General features: G+C 42.5%; 1 long non-coding RNA gene across 2 annotated transcripts in view; it reads right to left on the bottom strand.

Moving 5' to 3' along the window:
* Nucleotides 1-465: 465 nt before the first annotated feature.
* Nucleotides 466-25,800, bottom strand: part of LOC141567618 (uncharacterized) — a 115,986-nt gene continuing 90,651 nt past the window's right edge. For both annotated transcript variants that reach the window (XR_016021934.1, XR_016021935.1), the window contains exon 5: nt 466-3,886. This is a non-coding gene — a long non-coding RNA (uncharacterized LOC141567618). The remainder of the gene's footprint in view (nt 3,887-25,800) is intronic.

Here is a 25,800-nt window from a genome sequence, read left to right as displayed (position 1 = left end):
TTAGATACATAGCTTACGGTTCTGATGAGACTATGGTTATAGTTGATCCTCAATAGGGGCTCGATGACTGAGTTCTTTCACGCACTAACCTCACTACGCTTTCTTAGATCGTGCACATTCTGTGTAACTGAGTTGACAGCAGTATCTACCCTCACGCTCTTCACCCAATGCTTCTTAGCACGTGGGACTCACTAAATAAATCTATCAACATCATTGTTTTCGCTGTCATACAAGTTATTACAAACACATATAGGTCAGATCAAAACAAATCCATCCCTAACTATGAGACACAACTGAAATAATTTACTGGGTGTTCCACTGAGTATTTTTTGTATGCGGCAACAGCAGTAGCACCGACAATGAACCGAGCATTTCATTGATCTTATTTCACGACAAAAACATAAATACTTGGACTTTAGTGTTATCAAGTATTGGAGCTCAAAACCAGCAACCCATACCGCACTGTTTCTTTCTTCTTATTCTTTTATTCACGCTTTTAAAAGTTTAAGTGCTTCGCTACCTCATGTGACTTCTCACACTTTTCATGATCAACCTAGGTGACTTGATAAAAATGAATAAGAGCTTCCATTTTCTCTTCAGTTTCCCCACTCGGAAAATGAATAAAGGAAATGACCAGAAGAATCGGACAAGTATGAAATACGATTACAAATACATATTGCGTCTTACTTGGGGTTATTAAACTCAAACACAGTATTTCACGTTTCCAAATACTGTTTAAATTTCTACCATAATTTGTCTCCTGGCACCATTAAAAGTATCCCTTTCTGTTCTGCCATTCTCTGAAGCCAGTACAATCTTGTCCAATGATACTTAAGAGTTTACTTTTAGAAATGGAGGGGAGAAGAGACAAATCCTGATGAAGGGGAACCATGGCGGGGGTACAGACTGAGCTCCCTCTCCTGTATTCTCTCAAAGTTGTTGGTTTAAGGGACCAATATACCCATTCCAGTGTTTTTCTACTGGTTTCCAGGCATGTCTGTGTACTAGGAGTAAACAAGAACAGAAAACGGGTTTGCTGTCTCATTTATTGCCCATAAAACCCTAGAAACATTCCTCAAAGACAGGTGAATAGTAGTTTAGTTTTGTTTAAAAGAATCATTTTGCACATTATAATCTTTAAAATGTGTTGTATGCACTGAGTATCCTTAGATGTATATATAATTATGTTTCCTTTACAAACTTGCCACGGAAATCAATGAAAATTTTGCTTAAAATAAGTACTAAACAGAAATCACTATGCTATTCTAATTAGGGCTTCAAAAATAATAGAGTTTAGATTCTTGTTTTTTTCCAGCACTAGACTTACAACTAGAGAACCAAATATATCCCTCATATAACAAACCAAGCTGCAAACCTACGCCGTTTAAAACTTAAGTTCTTAACTCTCTTGGAAGAGTGACCTATCATTTCTAAAAGTTTTCAATGGATCCCGGCTTGTTGGGTGCTTTACTCAAAGATCATTTTGTAGCCCCAGTAAGAACACATGAAAGTAAGGAAGCAAGTTTCACCACGACGTCCTTTTGCCCCATTGGGTATCAGTTTCTTGAATGGGTGACATGGTGTGAATTCGTTTCAGTTCATTACATGCAGAGCAAGAAATTGTAAAAACGTTTGAGGAGATTAGGTGACTGACTTCAGTGTATCCCAATATACATGCTTACCCGTGTGCTATGAAACTTTAAGGTCCTAAAAATGACTCTACGATAGACTTCGGGACAGAAAAACAACGCAACACTGCATTTGGGCCAGCAGGTGTCTCTCTGCAGCCCGTGACACCAACCAAAAAGACAAGGACGTAGAGACGACCCCTCCCCCCATTTCTATAATTTTGTGGACCAGTAAAGACATGACTCCTGAGATTAGACCATTGAGACAGTTATGTTCCTGAGAAATTGAATATGGGGGTCTAAACAAACATAGGAATTAATGAAAAATAAGTTACTTTTTTGAAAATTATATTTAATATGCAAGATCTGACAGTACATAGGAATCTACTTCATTCAAAATGGTAAATACAATGATTCTTGGCTATTGGTGAGGAGAGAATGGTCCAAGTTCAAATAGAAAGAAAGTTGAGGAGTGAGTGGTGTGTGAGAAAATGGAAACAGAGTCTTAGTTACAAAATGAAGGAGAGAGTTTGCGCATAAGAATTAAGTTAAGGCAAGTTTGAGGGGGTTTTAAGGCATAGAGACTGGTGCACGTTACTACAGAAGATGGAGAGGAAGGCAAGAAAGCAGTACACCTACCACAGCATAAAAACACTGCCAGTTTGTCCAAGTACAACCGACTGGTAGGTTATGAAGAGCATTTTGTAGGTTTTGAGGAGCATTAAAAAGAGAGAAAAACAGTCACGGGGATGTAAAGTACAACAGAGAATATAGTCACTAATACTGTAACAACTATGTATGGGGTCAGCTGGGGACTAGATTTATCGGGGGGGATCACCTCATCAGTTATATAAATGTAATCACTATGTTGTACACCTGAAACATAATATTGTATGTCAAATATAATTGAAAATTTTTTTTAATTATTTAAGAAAAGAAGGGAGAAAAAAGAAAACGTGGTAGAATACAACCGACTAGAAAACTCTATCACAATTCACATATAGCAAAGGTATTATTTCGGGAAACCATACATCCGCATGTACAAATGTGTGCACGGCGTCCTGATGTAACACGGATTTCTTCCCTTGGGTTCCAATTAAAAGGTTTGAAAACCACTGATAAACTGAATGCCCACCAGTGCCCATCTCTCTCAAGTTCGTAATGTCATCTGTAACACCACCAAATACAAAAGTCACTTCCATAATCCCAGGAGACAAACATGGCAAAACAGAAAACGACGGAGTATTTAAACTAAACTCTGCAAATTGGGAAACAGAAGTCAGAGCGAAGGAAGACACATGATAAATGCCAACTAGAGAAACCTCTAACTCTATGAACTCAGACTGTGGGCCCCACCCCCAGCAATTTCTCGGCACCCTGAATAGAGCGTGCTGATACCTCGAGGGAGGTCTCCCCACAGCCAGGTAAAAAAAGGCAGGAATTGGTACAGACCCAGAGAGATGGGAGGGGGTGAGAAGACAAGTGACAGGTTCAACTTTGTAATCTCAACGCCCAGCACAGTACTTGGCACGTAACATGGCCCTTGAGATTATGTATCTGTTGAATGTGTCGGTAGGTCTTAGTAACACCGCCAGTTTTACGACACGACGTTAGTGCCTCGGCAGGGCCAGCAGTTTGAAACTTCTTATTCCAGGTTATCCCAGGTCATCATTGGAAAATGTGCGCGCTGTGCTTTGAATGCCATCCTCTCTATCGTCACCATCCATAAGCCATTTCAGTGGTGATCTGTGAACTGGGCCGTTTCCCCAAATGATAAGGAACTATCTCTTCGAGAATTTTAAAGAAGCTTGTTTTGTTTCAAAATTGAAACTGATCTGACACTTATAAGGTCATCACGAATGAGTGCTCAAAACCAAAAATGAATGGGAGTTCAAATTCTCAGGGTGCCCAAAGATTAAGAAATGTAGTTTCTCAGGCCCCTATAACAGGTCAGAGAGAGAGAGAACCTGCTAGAACTCACCAACGATATTCACACCTGCTTTAGGAGCAAAGGGTTTATTTTTGTTGGGTAGTTTTTTGGTTGTATGACTGGTTTGCTTTGGGCTCAGGTACATTTAAAAGAACTTAATAATAGCAAATACTTATATAGTATTTACTATGTGCCCTTTCCTCTTCTAAGGACTTCACAAATATTAACTCATTTAACTAATGTATATACAACCCCTCCTAATTTCAGTTACCTGTGCAGTGGTTTACTCCGTTCCATGAAAAGTACCTCTGTTTCTTCCATTTTTCTCCTGCAAGAGATGAGAAAAATATTGTTAGTGAGTAGTCACAAATGCACACGTTTTGTTATCATTGTTTCGTATCTTCTGAACTCAAGAGTACCAAAAAGGCTTCATTAAACTCAAATTACTTCAGCTGCCTAACTTTACTGAGCTTCTAAATAGAACGATTAAGACACTATCACTATATGTATAGATAATAAGAGATTTGGAAAACAAATACTTTATGGTTTCTAAAGAAATCAACATGCCATAATAAAAGGTTAGATGCATAGGGAAACAACTCTTCTTGACTGAATCCCTCTGCATTTAATACGCCTTTTCAAACTACCTCGCAAATTCTTTTTCAGGTGGGCTGTACCTTTCCCCCACTGGGTGAAATAACTGCTGTTCTAAAGATAGATGTAGCTGTCTTTGGTGGATGTAGCTATTATAGATTTACTTTAAAATTTATTTAAAAGATCATGGAAAATTATCATCTAAAACGAGGGTGCTGGCTAGGAAAGGTGGCTGCTCAGGGAGTCTCCCCCCGGTAACAGTGACCTCAGGGAATTCACGATCTGTCTCTGGGTTCTGTCTCTTAAACTCTGCTGGCTCCAAAAGTCTATTTCCAAAAGGTTCCAGAAATAAGCGTATTTATCAATACTCACTGATGCTAACAGAGCTCACAAGAGAGTGATACATAAGGCCATATGTCTACATATTCATTTATAAGGAAAAATATAATTGTCAGACAGCCTGGGAACTTGCTCCATTCCGCTTGACCAGTGTATTCACAGTTTGTCAACAAATATTTCCTGAAATCCCAGGTATAGGCACATTATAGGCAGGTTAGAGAGCAAGACACATCAACAGGAGATTGTTCAGTGAGCCCACGCGAGCAATCACAACCCAGAGGCCAACGTCCTCCGACATTCTCCAGACAAGTGTTCCACCTCCTCCACCATCCTTTTCCTAGTCGGAACTGCCACCGTGCTTCTCCTAGACGAACACAAAACACTGCTAGCTCTTTCCCCAGCTTCCACTCTGTCTCTCTTCTAGTCTGCTATCTACAACGTGTCCAGAGCAAACATTTAAAAATAGAAAACAGACTATGGCTCTGTCCTACTGGCTACTGGTGCCCCTTGAATGCTCTGCATGGATCTTATGAGAAATACCCGAAAGCTGACTGGCCCCAGCCTTCCGGCCCCCTCTGAGCACGACTCTCCTTGCAACCCTCACACGTCAGCCACTCGGGTCTCCTTTTACTCCCTTGAATGCACAAGATCCCTCAACACCTCAGAGATTCTGCACACCTTGTTTCCTCAGCCTGGCAGGGAACGCACACATTGTACCCCGCCCCACTCCACCCCTCCCCAGCACACACAGGCCCAGTAACCTGCAGATATTAGCCCAAATGTCACATAACCCCAAGACTAGGGCCAAGCTCCCAGAGCTCTGCAAGTTGCTCCTTTGTAGCACTTACACGTTTATAATCACACACCTGTGATTATTTTATCTACACTGACCTCTCACTTGACTCTAAGAAGCTCCATGAGGGTGGACGCCGTGCTCATTCTGTGAGCACGTTGCACAATAGAGGAATTCCAGAGATACTGTATTGAATGAGTGATGGCTTTGGGCTGTGAGACTCGGTTGCATCCATCACTCAAACGGGGATAATTCTGCTAGGCAGACCACATGGCTTCCAAGTGGCTTCCATCCTCCCCAGTGTGCCAGCAATTAGATGGGCACCGTCGCCATTCACTTCTGGAACGTTTTTGTTTCCTAGACTTCCACGGTCAAAATAAATCTCAAGATACTAAAAGAGAAACAGTGCAAAGTTCGAGATACATTTGGGTAGCAACGGTGCCACAAGGACTTGCGGCAGCGGGTTACTAAGAAACACTATAAACAAAAAGGAAAACATAACTTGTGGCCAAAGGAAGCCCTTGAGGAGACAACACTGGCAAACGAAATATACCTGCACGCAGGCGTGAGCACACACACACCCAAAGCAGTAGTCCTCCGAGGACGGGGCATGATTTGCCGTGGGATGCTGCCACAACCGAGGGGCTGATAGTGTGCAAGTGTGACGTTCCCTCAAGGAGGCTCCATCTACTGCATCGCCTCCTACCCACCAGGGGCCGACTCTGCAGGGCCTGGCACACAGGAGACCTGATGTGTACTAATGGTATTCTCCCATCTGCCTTACAAATCAACAATTAACTGGCATTCCCTAACTCACGACGTAGAATTGCTTAAAGGGCTCACAGCTGTGCTGAATAATTTAAAGATGTCCTCCTAACATTTCAGTCCCCTTCTGTGATGAGGATGAGAACAAAACTGGTAGGAGAAAGTCCCACCATGCCCCTGACTCTAAATGCATTCAACAAATAGCACGCGCCTTGAATAAGCCAGGCATTGTTCTAGGTGCTGTGGACACATACTCCGCAAGGCAAAACCCTCTCTTCTCAAAGATGTGCCATCTTTGAGATCCAGGAGAAGACAGACAATGAATATATACTAAATAAAATATAAACTATATCAGGTATGTGTGTGGGAGGGGGTTAAATTTTAAATAGGGTGGCCAAAGAAGCCTCACTAAGAGACTGACATATGAGCAGGAAGTTTGGGGAAGAGTTATGTAGGTATCGCGGGAAAGATAGTTCCAGACTGAGGGATTAGCAAGTGCAAAGGCCCTGAGGCAGGAGGGTGGCCTGTCTGACCTGGGCATGCAAGGGAGACAGTAGTAGGATGGGGGCACCAGAAAGGTAAGTAATGGGCTTCTTGGGGCACTATAAGGTTTTGGACTTTTATTCCAAGAGCCACAGAACACAACTGAGACGCTCTGTGCAGAGGCAAGTATGATCTGGCTGCTGCGATGAGACCAGATTGAGGAGAAGGCAAGGGAGAAAGCAGCAAGTCCAGATACTATTACTGGAACAATCCAGGCAAGAGATTACAGTGGCTTGGAGGAGAGTGCAGCGTGACAGTGCTTCTAAAACGTTGATGGATTCTTCATGGAACTCGAGGGAAATGCCCTGGGATTAACTCTCACTTAGTAATTTTCATCTTTTTATCACGAAAAGGGCTTTTTGTTTGTTTGTTTTAATTATTATGTTTACAAAAGAAACATTAGTGGATTGTTAATCTACTGTAGAAGTACTATACGATCGTCACAGATAGTGGAAAAGATCAAAACAGACACACACACCCCCCCAAAAAAAATCTGTGCATCAGATTATAAAACAACTAAAGATAAAAGTACTTGCTGTAATGGTCCCCACTATGTAGTAGCATTTTTTGGTTTACTTTGAAAGTAAAAGGCTTCCCTAGGTAAGGAGAAAGATCATTCTACACATGTCACCATGATAGTTAACGACTCTACTTACAAGGTTTCCCAACTGAAGGTCTAATGATGGACAACAGGATAAACCCCAAACCCAGGTATTCTTCCGAAAGAAGGCTTAGGCCAGTATGGTCTTATCCTGACAGTTGTCAGTGGTGCCAGTCTGAGTTCACCCAGAAGGAAGGCTCGGCTCATCAGTCAAGAAAGCCACACTTTTCTGCACCGACCTTTTTCCCCTGAAACCCACAATGATAACATGATATCAAGTAAAAAAAAAAAAAAAAAAAAAAAAAAAAAAAAAAAAAAAAAAACAACGAACGTGATGGAAGTCTAAAAACATTTTAAATAAAGTGCCCTTTTAATTCTCTGCTCTGTTAATTAATAAGGAAAAAAAAAAAAGTCAGGGGAGATCCTTGCCTGGAACTGTCACCATGGAAACCAGTCCCTCCAGGGCAGGGAAGCACCTCAAGCGACCAAGCACCTCCTCTGTGCGGAAAGCAGACCCCTGTCCTGCCATAAACAAGACGTTGCTGTTTAGTCAGACACGATCAGGTGGCCTGGTCTCTAGCTGATTCTTGACATTTAACACCTGAGCCTTGGAGGTCTTGCTTGTTTAGCTTTTCTCAAAGTGCGTTCAGACAGGCAAACTGTCCACATGAATTGGGTACGGTCATCACCCACTAGAGCTGTGCTTTCCAAATTTCAGGTGCACAGAAATTGCCTGGGGATCTTGTTAACATGCAGTTTCTGATTGGGGTTGGGGCCCGAGAGTCTGCATGTGTCGTAGGCTGTCAAGCGATGGTGCCATGGCTGGTCTGCAGACCACAGGTTGAGTTCTATGGTAGAATACTTATCATCCTCCCTCCTTCCCCCCGCAACCCCCGTACGTACCACTGACAGAGACTGAAACAACCGCACTCAAGACATTGTTTTATACTGAAAACAAGACTTTGCCCTCCGTGGTATAGGACAATAAAACCCCAGCCATCAGCAGTCTTTTCTGAGGTGTCCTTAGCTGACTGATTAGATCTGAAACTTCTATTTGAGCAACCACATGAGGTTTTCTGTTTTTATTCTCCCTTCCCTTTACTCATGCCCTCCCCACGGAGAGAGAAGTCTCTGGCAAGGACCACTGCTAATAGGTAAGCTCTGGCTTCTGCATAAGGTGAGTAATTCCAAAATTACTGAACATTTTCCATCTCATTCTTTTTTTTGTAAAGAGGCTCTAACCCATAGACCACCCTGGCTTAGTGATGGATGGGCCACGCCTTGCTTCTGGGCTAAACTCACACTGGCCCTGCTGACAAAGTATGGAATTTTTATCCACGACTGCTTGTAGCTACCAGCTTGTATCAATCATTAGCCCTGGAGAATTTCTCTCTAGGACCTAATCCCTCCCACTTTCAGGCAGAGGGGTCTCCTGTTACACATATGACCAAATCTCTCCTGCAGAATATAACCAATCTTTTCTAATTACAAAGAAGTCACTTGAAAATGTAAACCTGAGCTATAGAACATGCCTCGCTTGACCCTTAACTTCTGAGCTATTTTAATATTTCACAAGAGTATATTTCTTTCTTTGCTTCTAAAGTATAACAGTGGTGAGATTGCAAATAAATAACTGCTTCTCTAGCACATGTATCCTCAGCATACGTGTGAGAAAGGTCTACTTTTTGTTTCTCTAAAGCCCTAAGATGACCAAAAAGCGATGATGGTGTGGTGAGAAGAGGCTGAATGGAAGGAAGCAAAGCAGAGGCGGGACTAACACCCTGCTTCTCGCCCTCGAGGGTCCTGTACAACCAGAGGGAGGAACCTGGCAGAAGGTGGCCAGCAGATAAGAGGTTAAGATGGCAATAACTGCTTTGGAGATCTTCAAGATCAATCAAGGAGATCACAATCACCTCTTTGCAGACTCTGAAAAGACCAACTGGAGTTATCATTGGGTTATATTCAGGACACAAACTATTAACCAAAATCTATTAAGGAGGATCAACAAAGGTACACACAGCTTGGGGCAAGATTCAAAGCAGGGACACACCACCTACATATAAAGGCATGAGGCAGAGAGCAGCCAGACTCTCTGTGTGTGGCCCCTTGGGCTTGAACCCAAAGGTAAAATAGAAAAGGAGAGGGACTTGGCATAGTATAAGGAAATACTTTCTAACAAAATACACTTCTCAGCCACAGAACTACTGTTTTTCGGTTTGTTTGTTTTTTGCAGAGTCCTGAGCTCCCATCACGATGAGGCAGCTTCCCCCTGCCATGGCAACTACACCAGGCTGTACGCTATTCCCCAAAGACGGGTGTCACGACACCGCAACCTGAGCATTCGGTGCCTGGAATGCTCCTCAGCGAATACTGCGCTGTCTCCCTCCTGCTGGGCAGGTGGAGAGTCTGCTCCTCGTCCAGGTGAGCTCACACACCTCTCCCCTCTCCCCCCTGCACCCCCTCACTTACTGCACACTCTTAGGCTGTAAGGCCTATGAGGGCAGGATCATGCGGTACTTATTTGTGTAACATGTCGACCGCAGTGACCTTGACAGAGCACGCAATGGATGAAAGTGAAGAAAGAAGAGGAGGGAAGAGAGAGAGGAGATGATGCCTGTCATCCTCTGTGATATACACTGGAGAAGGAACTCCGATACTGGGAAGGTCGTTTCGATGAACCTATTCTACGTAGAAAGATGCAAATTACCGTGACCTTCATTAAGGTTTATCATTTTGTGTATGTTCTCATCTAACTATGGTTAAGAGCTAATTGTTTAGAAATAGTCCCAATATTTCGCTTTTATTTATGTAAATAAATAAACACGTATACATGTTATTTAATACAAATAATTTTCCTTATAGATTTGCATGTTAAAAACAAGCTTTCATAGTTACAGGGAAGCCGGCAAAAAATGTGTCCATGGCATTTTCCTAAAAGTACGGAATAAGTGTATCGTTAAAGCAAGTATAGGAACGGCTGCTGGCAAAACACCCCAGTGATACTTGGTATGGTTTTATGTGAAAACTCTGTATGCAAGAAAGCAAACTGTGTCTTCCAACTTTCCTAATTCACGCAAACCTTTACCCTAATTACTAATTAGTACAAATAAGGGAAATTTTATTTTACCATTTGTTCTTGTTTTCCAAAGACTTTACACCCAAGTTGATCTGCTTTTTACCCCACCACTGGCCATTCTCAAAACATGACAAGTTCTGTGCTCTGCGGTCACTTACAAGAAGGGCCATTCTGACGGGGACTTCTAGAGGGAGTGACTGCCAGGTGTATACATCTGGGCACTACAAAACTATGCGAATAACAGTAATTACTATTTAGAAGGATTTCCAGAAAACACGTCAGCACCCTTCACAAAGAACGGAAGACGAGACACGAACCCACACCTGAGACCATACAATGGTCCCACAGAGCCTGGGTCAGCAACGCAACCGGGATCCAGACTTAGCATCCTCTACCCTCTCTCTCTCCTTCGCCCCCCTCACATGACTACAAACACCTTCCCACTCTTACCTCCTCCACAGCCTGCTTCCTTTGGTCCCCCTTTCTCTCCTTGGGTGGCAGCACAGTGGTTTCTGGACCCTGCGATGGCACCACCACAGCCAGCCCCAGCAGCAGTGGAGCAATGCCTGAGAGAGGCCAGAGGCTCTTCGCCGTGGGTGGCGGGGCCATTTGCATATGAACCGCCACCCCATTTCCTTATTATAGAGAAAAGCACCATGGACCTTCTCCATAGTGAGAACGCTAGAGTCTAGGGGTTAAGGAAGGTCTTTATTTCATCTCCTGAGGCTTCACAAGGTAGCTTGAAGGTGTGTATTTCAGAAGCCAGTAGGCAGAAGTCTTCTGGCCTAACCTCACCATTCAAGCAGACACACTTACTTTAACGCATCTTTTTATTTATTTGTTTTTTAACTTCGTTTCCTCCTCCAGGATTTACCAGTGGCAGGAAGAGGTGGCCTGGGCTGAGTGACGGAGAATACGGACCTGCTTCAAGGTGAAAAAGGCCTGTGCAGCGCCCCGAGCACAGCACAGCAGTGCCGACCAGGCAAGTGCCCCAGAAGCAAACACACTGAGAACAGGATGTCTGGTGGTTACTCTTGATTTGAGGCTGTTTGTAGATAGGGTATAATTTTCAAAACAAAATCTTTTTTTCTTTTTCTTTTTTAAATTTTGCCAGTCCTTCCTTATATGTGAGTGAACCAGAAGGGAAGTAAAGTGGCGAAATTCAAAGAGGGTTTTATCGCCTCCAAAATTCCTCAGCCAGTCATGAGGGAGAAGGGCACTGCTTCCTGGGAAGACCCACGTGGGCTCTGACTCCAGGGCAAAGACGCCCCCCCAGACCAGTCCACCACCCTGAAGCCCGGTCAGCTTATTAGAAAGAACTCACCCCCTACTTACTATGCCTACACTAAGGCTCGCTTCCATCCCCTGAGAAGACAACAGTAGAAAAGGGACGTGATGGAGGCTCCCTATATCCCCCAAGCAGTTTCACAGTCGCCATTAGAGGACCCAACAGGGTAGATTTAAACTGAAGACCCAGCAAGGTCTAAGGACCTTCTGAGATTACCGGGGGCAGAGTACAACTCTTTCCACTCTACTCCTGACTGCTTCCCACAGGACAGCACCTGACACACGTGTACCTGTTCCCACACTCAGAAAAAGAACCTACTTCCTCTCGGGAGAGCACTAAACCAGGACAATGGGATTAAATGTTTAATAGGCTGAAAAGAAAAAAATATGTGACAAGCCGGACACCAATTACTAACTGAAGGTCACACAGACCTCATGTCCCAATGTGGCACGTTTCATGGGAACAGGAAAGCAAGCCCCTCTGCAGGACTGTACTGAACCCCTCTCACCGCTCTCCCCGGGATGCAGGCAGGAGCACCTGTGACACACCCCAGTGCAAAGGCAGGGGTCTCCATCCCTGGCTACAAGAACCAACAGAAAATTCCAGGTCGTTTCCAGAGCACCTTGCCAACAGACTTGGAAACTCAGCGTCCGTGCAGGGCACCCTGCGGTTCCTCACTGTAAATTGTGTGTTGCCGTCCTGGGCTTGGGAGAAATGTGCCCATGTGTAATATCAAAGGACAAATAAAGGGCCAAACTTTAGAAAACAAACAAACAAATGGGGAGTTGGAGAAAGGAAAGAGAAAAAAAGCATTTAAAAATAAAATGAAAATATTTGTTTCTCTAGAATTGAGAATGAAAAGAAATGACCGGAAAGTACTGGTGACACCACAGTTTCAGGCAAGAACAGAGAGTTCACATAAGCCTGGGTGTGTACTTGCTTTCACTCCCGCCCACCCACGGGTCCTGGGGCAAACAAATTCTTGGCTGAGCAGGTATGTGTGGGAGGCCTGATTTATTTTCCAACTATTAGAGCTTTGCCCAGAACTATTTAATCAGAAAACTTCAAGGTCATACATTCAAATATGATGTGATAGCCTTACAAAAAAATAACAGTTCTGGGGTCTGTGGGGCAGAAGGGTGGGGAGTGAGAAGACAAAGACAAATTAACTACCCTCATTTGGTCTAGCTTCTTATCCACTCTTACTTTATATATCTACTACATATTCTCAGAAAATCAGCAAACTGGAAAAACCATAGCTAAAAAAAAAAAAATGCTAATTTTAATATAATGCTTACTCTACGACAGGCAGAATTCTAAATGCTGTGTGTGTGTGTGTGTTCGCGTGTGCACGCACGCACGAGCACTTATTTGACCCTTAACAATCCTTTGAGGGGGTACTATTATCATCACCCCTAGTTACAGAGGCACAGAGAGGTTAAGTGACTTGCTCAATGACCAACAGCAACTGCAGTATGCGGCACCCCCTCTTGTGCTCTGCTCTTCTTGCCCCATCAGAAAGGCAAAATCGTAACAAGAGCTCTTTTCCGTTATGGTCTATCTAATTGATCTTTCCCATGCAGTAGAGGTTTTTTTTAAGCTCCTTTCCTTGCAAGAATATTATCAGAGCCAGTCCCCACCACAAAGTACACAGAGGACAGTACCCACCCTGCCGCTTCAAAAGCCCTAGAAGCTGGAAAAGTCCCAAGGCTCAAACCACAATTTCCCTCACACACTGCCTGATTAGCCGCAGTTCGAGGCAAAGCTTTGATCCCTGTTAAAATGTAAAAGGTCTGGGTGGTGTACATTTTATGCTGTTATCAGTTTATAGGGAAAGTTACATTGTTATCTTTTTAAATACCGTTTCATGATAAGGACTTCAGGTGGTTTCCAGGTATCCAATTCACCTGTCCGGTTCTGACTTGTTCCCTGCTGGGGGCCGAGAACTCTTCAAAACCTGGCACATAAACAGGTGCTCAATAGACCAGCGTGGGTGAACAAATGGATGAATGAGCGGCTGTAATTCTGGCAGAGGCCTGGGTTAGGGCAAATTTATGAAGCATGTAGGTATGAAAGGGGCAGACAATTTGGGCAAAATACCACTGAGGAGGTCTAAATCTCAATAAGTAAATCACTGTCTGACGGCAGTAACCTGGAAATAAACCTCAGGCACATTTAAATGTATGAGAATGGTCCTTTTTGGAACTGATTAATAATGGAGTAAATTTGAAAATGCATATAGAGCTAATTTATTAAGGAAGAAGGAAATCTGCTTAAGAGGGTAGTGTTATCTACATTTTCCCATAAAATTATACTCTCCCCAAAGGTAAAAGTGCCCCAGAACATTTCTTCTCCCTAATATGCTCACGTCCAAGTCCTACTCCTATACGTCCTCAGGACCTCCCCATGTCTCCTCTTCCAGGAAGCTCTCCCTGATTTCCTGTCCAGAACAGGTCACCATCAATCTGTATTCAAAGATACTCTGTTCTTTCTTTGTGAATTTTAGTGTTTTCTCATTGACACTACCTACTTGTCCCCACATTTATCGCTGTATCCCACCAAACATTCTTCCTGACATAAGTCAGGCATCCAGGCAATATTAGACTAATGTTCTTAAAAAGACTATGGAAGTGTTCCAAGGATAGCACCAACATCTGTTTCTAATGTTTATACATATTGTAGACATTTTATAAACTATAATTCTTTTATAAATGACACTGAAATGGCTTAGGGGCCAACTTCTCACTCACTGCAGATACTATTACCTGGGTACCCCCCGCCGATACACAGGATCATGGGCCAAAGCCCCTGCCTGGGAGAGGTAGGCAGACCCCACAGTAGGCTCCACGGCCACCTCTACGTGCCACGTGGACTTATACATGTGACACTGGTGAGGGACGTGGTAGCCCCGCCTCAGTCTTATGAAAAATCCTGGTGTGCACAGCCTGCTCTCCTGCAGTCGTTCAAGCACACACACGAATACAAAGCCACACCCGTGTGCGGGCTTCCACAGAGCGCCAGGCGAGGCTCGGGGGCATCTGTGTGGCTCTGCTTTCATCGCAGTGAAAAGTCCTTTGTGATAATATCCTACTTGAGAGAAGGTAAATATTTATTCTAAGAATTAGATTATTTCCTGTGTGACTTCAGATGTATGATAAGGAATGTGAGCAATTGTTTCCAGAGGTTTAGTTACAAGGTTACCGTTCTGAAACAAATATTCCCTGCCGTAGACTGGTTTAATTGGAAAACATCCTGGGATCCCAAGGTAAGTAATTTAAAAACCAAACCCCAAAACCCTCGTTACAACTTCCAAATAATTATCTATAAAAACAAGTTTTTAAAATAGTATGTATCTAAAGCAAAGTATACAATTTTATTTAAACACAGAAGCTGATAATGTGAATGCAGCTATTATGTGGTTATCGACACCTGATTTAGGATTTTATGTTTTCATAACTGCCTCACTGTTTTACTCACTCTGCAGTAAACATTATAAATGTAAACTTCAAAAAACTTATACTAGTAAAATGTCACTTTATCTGTTTTATATGGTAGAGTTTCATACAAGATTTCATTTGATGAAAGGATTTCCTGTCCTCCCCAAAGTTTGAAAACTTCTGTTGGTGTTTCACGAATACCAGTCTATGGACCCGCTGCAGTAAACACAGATGAGCTTTTTTAAAATGCAGATTCCTCGGCCCTTTTCTCAGTAATTCCCTTCCAATAGGTATGATGAACAGGTGAGAACCGGGTGTAGGGGCGGGAAAAAAAAAGAGGGAAACCACCAATCTAATCAACATACCACCATCTTCATAGAATTCTTGTTCAAATGCTTTGATAAAATTAAGACAAAAGTTGTCAACAACGTACGCCTCATATATGAACTCTTTCACAAAAGGAAACAAAGTTAGTTTTACATTATTTGTCCTTTAGTAAACATAGGTTCACCTCCTAATACCATATACTTTTCTAAAGAGTTCACAAATCGTCTATTGAATGATACGTTTCACTGGTGATCAAATAGCCACAGGACCCACTTGGCATCCAGAATCCCTTGCTTTGCTTAGATTTTGGACAAATGTTGTTTTTCTCCTTTATTTGACCCTTTTAAAATTCTGCATGATTTTTCAAAAGTAGTCAGCATTTGGGGTGAGATATTTGCAAGCTCCTTCAGCAAAGCAGCCAGTCTGAGACCCATCCGTTTATACCAGTTGTCACTGGCAACCTCCCCCCACTGAGGTCCACTTCCCACGGGATGGCTGCAGTCCTGCACGCTGTGCCGTTTAAAAATCATTTTTCTTGCTTAAAAAGATTGGAAATAAAATAGCAGTGGAGCAGAATCGCAGCTTGTTGACATGGAAGGAAACTTTGGAATACAACTGCTACTCTACGTTGATTTTTTTCAGATAAGGGAAATACGTTGAAGAAACATACTCAAGATAGAACAGTCACTGGCAAAGCTCAGTGGCCATGTTTCCAGGGCGTAGAGACCAAAGAGATCTAAGGTCACATTCAGATTCTTCCACTCACTAGCCACAGGCTCTCAGCCAAACCCCATAAGCCACGTGTCCTTATATGTAAAAATGGGAATGATACCATCTAGGGTTGTTATATGAATTAAAATGAAGATACGTAACGTGCATCTGACTCTAAGTAAGCACACACTAAATGTTAGCAGTAGTAGCTGTAAACAGTTTTATTGGTTTGGGGATGTGGTTTTTTTTTGTTGGTGTTTTAGGACAAAAGAGGAGAATTCTCTGGACTAAACCTGGAGACCTCCGAGTTTTGAAGACCGAAGGAATTAAGAGGCTAGAACTCCCCAGAGTTGTGGGTATGAAGGTGGTGGGCTCATGGGCTTGAAAAAAGTAGATAACCCCTGGGGCTGATTTTTCCAAAACTGGGAGAAAGGAATAGGGTTCGGGTCCCCATAAAGGGCAAAGACCTGACCCATTCACACAACTGCTGGCGTCAGGATTTCAGATGAAAATGGCTGGCAGGGTTCTTAGGGAGAGGGTAGTGAATTCTGGTTTGGGGAATTCTGCAAAGACTCCTTTGGGGAGCTGGTCACGGTTGGGGGAGAGCCGCCAATGGAGGCTCCATTGGAGTGGATCCCAGGGATCCCAGCCACAAATGGACAAGACCGGAGGCCCCTCTCTCCTTCTGAGAGGTGAGGAGTTCCAACAGTGACTCAGAGCGAATTCCCCACACACCCTGAGAAGTGGGAATCCTCACCACATTTAATTTGATTTACAAAACTGCTGCAGGTCAGGTTCAGCCTAAGGTCACAGAGCTGGTTACAGCCGAGGTAGGATTCAAATCCAAGTTTGTGTGATTCCAAAGCCCTCACTCCTATTACACACCCTGCCTTTGTTCAAAGCATGAGTTCCGCTGGCACTGTCTTCTTAGGTGGCGTTATTAGTACCAAGTTTTCCAATGAAAAATATTTTCTAACTGAAAAATGATTTTTGATAAGACTATTTGGATGGGCTAGATCTAAGGGGCTGCCTTTACCATGCTCCCCTCTGTAACGAGGATGGCTGCAAGTAAGAATACACTGTGAAAAATCTGTGTAAAAAAACAAAGCAGGTCGGAGTTCCAGAGATATGTTTAGACCCAATATAAGAAACAGAGCCCTGGAGAAGTGAATGCAGCAGAGTAAAGAAGGAAGGTTCCCTGGTTTGGATGAAGCACAGAGGGCGACTCAGGCAGCCACTCACAGTTAAGCTGGTGAAGACACCCTGATGCCATCTCCACCAGCACTTGGCAAAAAGCTGGCAGAACAGAGTGTTTGGCCCTCTATACACCTTGGCTTCGAAGGAGAATCTGATATAAGGAAGTCTTCTTGATAGCCAGCTATGAGGCTTCTGATAAGAAATCTCTGACGGACTAATCAATGACTCAAAGCAAAGAACCTTTTGGTTTTCAATTACAGCCATTAACAAAGGCCGGATTTACACACATGACTACATATTCCAAAGGAATATTCCAAATGCTATATACCAAAGGAAAGTGTTTTAAATGAACACGTGTTTCCTAGTTGTGAAATATATGGCTTGAGCACATGTGGAAAAGATGCCGAAAGAATGCCTATTTGTCCCGCTGGAGGTCAGCGACAAAAGTAAAAAGCCACATGCCAACGTGTGCCGGAATGAAGCAGACTGACGGCAGAGGCTGCGCTAGGATGGAGACTTTCTGAGTAAGGACACCAAAGCCTCGCTGGCAGTCCAGCATCATCGTGTCACCTACAGCTCATCACAAATGAAGCGCCCTAGGTTCCAGCCCAAAGCTCCCGAATCCCAGTCTGCATTCCTATAGGATCCCCGAGATGTGTGTGCACATTCAAGTTTGAGAAATACTCCATTCACTAAAGTGCAATCAGAAAGTACTACACTTAAGCACAATCCGCTTTCTGTTCAGTAACTGTAATCACTTGTCAGAGCTTTCTCAGAAATTAAAATGTTCCTTATATATTTCAAAGGAAGAGAAAGGCTATTACTCTCCCTGGAAAAATGACCTGATATCCATCAATCTGTAAAAGACAGACTCCAGATGATAGCGTCACAGCAAATGTTTTCCTTGATATATTTTAATGCCATGGATGCTTTGTTTTTATCTTTGGTTTCTGATTGTCCTCAAACGATAGCAGCATCTAGAACTTAAAAAAAAAAAAAAAAAAAGTCCTAAACTAAAAAAAGAAAAATAAATTAGAAAATTCCTTTTCACCTCTTGCCACCCTTTCTCTTTCTGTAGCAAGTCATTAATAGTACGTTAATGAATTCTTAAATATATTAATGGGGAGTTGTAGATGAGTACAATTTGCAAAACAGAAACATACTTTTATAACAAAATCACATCCTCTACTCAACTGCCTCAAACTGCTTTCAATTCATCTGTTGTTTAATTTAGATTTCTAAACCTGATTTTCCTTAGAGAAAAGGACAAACTTTATTTTCTCTAGTGTTACAAGCCCAGTGTGGCTACAAGTAAAGGGGAAGAATACTTATGGTTTACCATGTAAGTAATACTTACAGACATATAGCTATTTGCAAAGAAATAATCAATATACCTTATCCAGACAAGAGTTAAGAAAAGTTAAATTACAGGAAAATTCTGTACTTACGAGTTTAAAACAAATTGTAAGTTATGCTAGGGTATGTACAGATAGATTGGGGAGACCAGAAATGCACAACTGAATTATCAAAATAAACAAACATGTACATAATAAATAAATAAAGATTACAAAACCAGTACAAGGACCGTCTGAATGCAAAGTAACCTTAAAAAGTAGCTATATCGGTGAAGAGTTGTGAACTATTCTACACTAAAAACTTAAATCATCCGTTTAATAAAAATATTTGCGTTCCTCCTGTACGCTAGTGTGGTGTATTATTGTAGTGGTCCCTGATGACCAAGCCTTCTGGTAACCACATCCCATGTCATGCCCTCCCACACCAACTCTGAGCTGGACCGAGGGGATGTTAGCAAGTACGATGCAAGCAGAAACTTGATAAGCACTTGCGTTTCGGGCTTGACATTTCAGAATATCCAATGATAGTCAGCTGCCATATACAGAAGACCAAGCAAACCAGCTAGAGAGACCAAAACCTCCCCGCTGACCCCATCAAGGTGCTGGACATGTGACTGAAGCCATCTTGGATATTCCAGCCCCAACCACCACCTTGCTGCAAACGCTCTAGCTAATCAGAGACATCATCAGGAGAACCACCCAGCTGAGCCCCAGGCAAATAAAATGATAGTTGTGTTAATCCAGCGTCTTCAGATGGTTTGCACACAGCAATAGGTATCTGAAAAGAACTAGGAACTGTATCTGGTTTAGAATGCAGGAGACTTATGAAATCTAGGGTAATTTTTTTCTACTTGCTGTCACTGAGCTACAAAAGATAAGCTTGTATTTAAAAGAAGATTTAGTAAACTCAGATAGGAAGGAACTAAAGGTATCTCTTTCAAAGGACCAGATAAGCAGCTAGTCTCAGTGATAAAAGAAAATCATTTTTTCCTCTATGAATACAGAAGTGGGGCTGAAATATCCCTAAAGCAAGACCAACCAGAATAATACTATGGCAATCAAACGCCTTAAAGTTCGTTTTAAATGCTGAAGCATTAGAAGTTAGAAACATACCACAATCAGGCATGTTAAACCTGGGACTGAACAAAAGGTTTGATAACTATTTAAGCGTAGAAAACTGCACGCAGATTTATGTTCCAGATCTTCTGCAATTGCAAAGACGGAAGAGATGGAAGGCTGGAGGGAGGAAGGAAGATACTGCAAAAACAGAAAATACGTTTATCAGGGAGTTCCAAAGGAGTTGAAATATAAATGAAATGGTCTAAGGAAAGAATTATTATAATCTACTTGAAGTAATACTGTCTTACATATTATCAAATCATTTTGTATTTCACATTAAATCATTTTGTATCTATTATCTTTTATCAAACTGACAATAATTTCTGAGGCAGAGATTCTTAATTTAGGGGAAGAGGGTTTACAGACACCTCTGAGAATCCAAAGAAAGGTAAGGGCCCCAGAAACGCGGAACTACATACATACTTTTAAGGTGTACCATCTATGAGTTCCAGGTTATAAACCTATGTCCTCGAGTGAAATAGGTATCATTAGCCTACTCTCGCTGATGAGTAAACACAAGTGCTCGGGCACTGAGCTACCTCAGACCACAAAGCTAGTAATGGATGGGTCCAGCAACACAACGTCAGAGCTTGTACCACTAAACTCCGGGTTCTGACTTTGCTTTACAACCAAAACAGGATTGCTGAGCCTGAGGGAAAGGAAATTCTTCCCCATTTCCTACTTAACCTGTACGAGAAATGGTGAGGCACATGAAAGTGGAGGAAGGACAGGTGAATGGCCAGGAGAGACCAGCCCCTTCCTGGCCACAGCATCAGCGACGAGGGCAGTGGAACCTCATTCACGTTCAGCTATACCAGACACTGACCGATTCCGAAGTTCCTATCCTGGCATGCGATTTCTGCTAAATGTATTTCTATGTAGACTTCATCGTCTATTTTACAGCTGCAGCACAGGTGGGTTTAGCATCCTCCCTCTTGCCCCCCGCTGGCAGAGCAGCACCCCTCTCCATCCTGCAGCTTCTCCTTGGAGCAGCAGAGGAGAGGTGAGGAGAGGGGGGGACTACACAGCTCAGCCGTGCTCAGACCACTCTTAAACTTTCTCTGAGGAGACTGCGGTCACAGTGAGGCTTACTGAAGGACTCTAATGCATTTCTGTTTGTGGGTTTAGTGGCTTTCCTCACCGTGAGGACTTCCACGCTCTGAGAGGAGTAAACACCTTATTCCATCCCTTCGTGATGCACTAGTCTGAGCCCAGATCTTTGTGTCAATTGGGATCACTAATGTCAACTTCAGAGTGCTGACTGGAGATTATGCCCAACCAGCATAAGCCATTTGATTTTTTTGGATGGTCTCGAATTACTTCTCGTATTCCCTATCTTCTTCAAAGCACGTACAAGAATCTATATACGAAAAGGACTTGTCTGTATTCTATTTGATTATTTCCCCATTACACTGAAAAGCTTCTTGCTGACATATCTTTAAGGACAGTTACCAAGTTACTTTTCCCCTTCTCTATATCCATGGGAAATACACCCAATATGGTGCTACAAACCAATATGGTGCTACTCACAACAAACCACAGTTGTGAGTACTGGCAAAGTTGTTGCCAAGCTATTCTATCATTTCCCACGTCCCTGGGGGCAACTACCACTCTTGGACCAAAAAGAGTAGGCCATCCGAGAACACAGACAGACAGGCACTTGGCAAGTTCCTGAGGAAACTAGTGGCAGATCAGTAGGAATTTCCATCTCCCATCATCTGTCTTGGATCAGAAAGTTCTACTGTACAATAAAGTAGTTTTTAAAAAGACAAACAAATCTTTTAAAACATTTATCTGCCTCTCTAGCCTCCAGCTCCATCCATTCAAGCCCTACCCATTCATTCTTCTCGTTTCTGCCTAATTGCCACCTTTTGCACCAGAACTTCCCATAAACCATACCCATACTTTCCCTGAGAGAAAGATGTAAACTCCATCTCTACTGCCCCAATAGTTTTCTACCTTGTATGGTTTCTACCATGAGTACAGGACCTGTGTAGTTTTGTCTTTCTTCTAGTGCTTAGCATCTTGCACACACAGTGGGTGCACGTGTGTGCATGTATGTTTGTGTGCGCGCATGCGCCCTGGGAGGGCATGCAGATACACACTGAGATTTACTAAGCGTGTACTATGCCCCAGGCACTGTGTTTTATCTACACTACTGCTTTTTATCTTTACAACATCTGTCTCTACCCAAAGTATCACCCCCATTATGGAGATTAGAAAAACTGAAATGTGGAGGGGTTACGGCTTGCCCAAACTCAAACAGCTACTAAAGAGCAGAACTGAGTTTCAAGACCAGGTCTGACTGATTCGAAGAGCCAATGTAATTATGAACAGCATTTCTATGCAAGTACTATACTAAGAACTACGGGGAATCAACATGCTTTAAATTCAGCAACTGTAAGTAAGTAAGTATACCACGAGGTAGAAAGTGACAAGTCCAAGAAAAGAGTTTGCATAAATGCCAACCTAAGGATGTTCAGAGAAGTATGCAGTCACCTTTCTCAGAGGTGGGGTGGGTGAGTGGAGAGAGGTGGGAGGAGAATTAAGCTAATCACGGAGAAGATAGCACTGAGTTGCAACACGGATTTAGACAAGCTGGGATGAGAAGTAAAAATATGTTCCAGCTAAAACTGGGCTCCCCCTAGTATTCTTCCTACAGCAGAAAAGTGGACTAACAAATCATTTCAACAAGACTGTACCCTTGACAGCAAACACAATTCCATATACTTGCTTTTTTTTTTTTTTAACGTAACGCTAATTCTAGAAACATTCAACAAATATTTACTGATGGAGATGGGCTAGGAAAGGGGTTCATAGTATTCCTTATATTTCATGAACTCAAACACACTGTTCCACACACAGTCTGCTTTTAAAATACATGTTAATTAACCCCCCTTCCAATCATTTACAATCTTTCATTAAGTTGTATGTGTTCTCTACCTTATCAAGTCTTTAAGTGTATTTCATATTTACAATGACCAGCCCAAATCACTGTCCTATCAGTTTGCTCTCAAAACTAAGTACAAAGGTATTTTAATCTACTTATCTGGACATCAAAAGATTTTTTATTTTTTTTGGAAAACATCTTTATGTTTAAACAACAAAAAAAAAAGGTCAAATTAACCAAAGGTGCCCATCCACCTAAAAGAGAAAACAGGAGCCTACATGCAAAACAACATGATAGAAATACAAAGGCAAGTTTAACTGTCACACTAAAATAGCAGATCCACTTGTAAAGGAAAACAAGTGTTCCTCTAATAAACACGTCACCAGACAAAATTAGCCGGTTGTATTGTGCCTAAAGCAATGAAAACGGATTTCCTCCTTTTTCTCTCGTCCTTTTCAAGACAATGTCGCAGTGAGACTTTTTTTAAATAACATCCATTCTTGTGACAAATGTTTGCCACGAGTGGGAGTCGAGGGGGAGAAAGGAATCAAAAGGTAAAGCAGAGAAGAGAAACAGTCAGACGCCATCTGCTGACAAAAAGGGAGAAGGAAAAACGAGGAGAAATTTGAGAACACCACTTCCAGACCAGTGCGTTTGAGGGAAGGCAACAAATCTACTGTTCATTCACCCTCAAGAAACAGAAAACGTTACTATGAATATAGATGAAATACGTGTTTTCTTTTTACTTTGGTATATTTCATGTCCTAAGAGTGACTGTTACTACTAAATCAAATGGTAAAGCCCACCATTCCTCCAAGGGCCGACCATTTTAGGCATTAGAGTATTGCACGGAATGAAACAGAAATATCCCGACATATTTCAGCTTATCCCGGCAGAGCCAGCTAAGGGTCATTTCTGTGGCCCTAAGTCATGTAAGTTTTAAGCAAACCTGGGATGGGAGAAGACTACAGAATACTAAACAATGAGCCTTCATCATCCGAATTTTACTTCTTTTTTTATCTTCTTCAAAAAACTGTGCCCCTAGTTAGTTTGATCTTTTATTAGCCACAAATAGGAGGGTGGGCATTACTTACCACTGATTACAAGCTAGCCAAGCAATATATCAGTCACTCATGCTAGGCTACAAAAAGGCATAAAAGCTTGTAAGTTTATATTATTTAGATATGAATCTCCTGAAGGGCAGCTATGCACCAGAGGACAAGGTCACCAGCAGACATCACTGTGATTTTAGAGCTACAGCCTGTCCTAGGAAGTTCTTATTTCCCTGTACTTGGGGTTTGCTGGTTTACAACACTGATCATTTCAGGCATTTAACGTACAAAAACCACATTGCTTTCACTGACTTGTTTGGTCTATATACTGCTTGATTGTTTTGCCATTAAACAGAATTTACGGAAAGTTGGTATTTTGTTACTGAACTATGTTTTGTTTTTGATTGTGGTCTTAAACTCTTGATGTGTAACAGCTATAAAAGAGCTTAAAAGGGGGGGGGAAGAGGGTGGATAAAGCGGTATAACAGAACGCAGTAACTTTTTAGGTCACGTTATAGTTAACTATGCCACTCCTTGAAGCAATTATGTCAAAATTCTAATTGAACGTAGTGCTGCAGTAAGTGTAAATGGATGTCAGCTTGAGGATTCAGGATCACTACAATTTTCCCCATTATTTATTGATGACTTTTAACAATTTGTCCTACGAAGGTTTTTCAGGAACAAATGAGCCATACAAAGTTGGAGCCAACTTATAAATCACCTTGGAGGTAGTAAAAGAAGCGTGGATAGACCCTCAGATATTTTCACAGAACAAAATGTACTCGAGGTGTGGCCATCTATGCAATTGCCATACTGTAGAAACGTGTATCTTAAGGCGCCTGAATCCTCTCCAGTGTGCTAATAGAGGGTTCTGAGCAGGGGTAAGGGGACCAGTGACGTCAGTTTATAGGAAAGATCCTTCTTCAGGCGAGGACTCATGTGTGGCACAGAGAATACTGAACTGGCATCAGAACAGCCTGGTTCTTAGTCCCAGTCCCATAACTAGCAACCTGGATTTTCATCCCTGCCTCTCAGCCTCACCATCTACAAAGGGAGAGAGGCCTGATGTTCTCCCTAAGTCCCGCCAGCCCTGTATTTCTATCAGCCTGATGTGCTAATCACACACACATACACACACACACTAACCGAGAATAGAATTCTAGACAGTGTCATCTCTTCAAGACAACTAAGAGCTGGTGAATTCATGCCTTAACGAGAAAATATGGGCTCAGCTCAAACGCCTGTCTTGCATTTAGTGTTCATCAATCCCATGGATGTCTGCCTTATTTTCACACTTATTTATACATCCATAAAAGTTACATGGCGGTGTCTTCCTGCACCTGTCTCCTTTTGCATGTGCTCCAAAGTCTCTCTAGAGTACATACCTGGAAGTCAAAGTGCTGGATGTAGGGTTTGCTTAGATTAAGGCTTACTATATACAGCCTCAGTCCTACATTGGATTAGTTTCTTGCATTGGTATCTACTCTTAATTCCAATTCCTGTTGGTTCCCGAGCCACTTGAAGTTTTACCCTTCATAGTTAACACTGAACCAGCTTTTACCATATGACTTTGCCTCCCCCTTTGATTAGAGACCATTAGGCACTATGCTAGCTATGCTGCCTCAGCCTAACCCAGCCTCGGGACCCTAGGGCAGCTGTGCATGGCATGTGGCTGGCACTCCCACAGATACCCCTCCCAACTCCCAATTTCAAAGGTCACCACTTGATGCTTCAAAAGTCAAATACTTATCAAGTCTCTGCAAAGCACAAAGACCTAAACATGTATTTGCAGAGTTTGAACATCCTTTGATTTCCCCATACAGACTCAGTGAGTCCCCTATATAGACTCACCAAGAGGACTCCGATTGATAGGATACAATCAACCAGCTGCCTTGAGAAAACCCCATCCGAAGTTTGGCGACATTCCCAGGTAAGTGGAAAAGGGAGCAGGTGTGCATTTAACAAGTAGGCAACTTCGTCTCTCTCCCTCCCACGCCATTTCAAGGCATACGTTGGATTTAGGGAGATGAAGAGACGTTCTGAGTAGCAGTGATGTCCTGGGTCTCGTTCTATTAAGTGTCATCCTGTTTCCTTCTCATGTAGACGCAAAGTCAGCTATTAGTTGTTACGTACTGACTATGGCAAATCATTTAAT

This window comes from Rhinolophus sinicus, chromosome 8 (genome assembly GCF_057876585.1).
Source record: "Rhinolophus sinicus isolate RSI-liver-muscle chromosome 8, RSI-T2T, whole genome shotgun sequence".
Taxonomy (NCBI): domain Eukaryota; kingdom Metazoa; phylum Chordata; class Mammalia; order Chiroptera; family Rhinolophidae; genus Rhinolophus; species Rhinolophus sinicus.
This window is presented reverse-complemented; position numbering and strand designations above follow the sequence as displayed.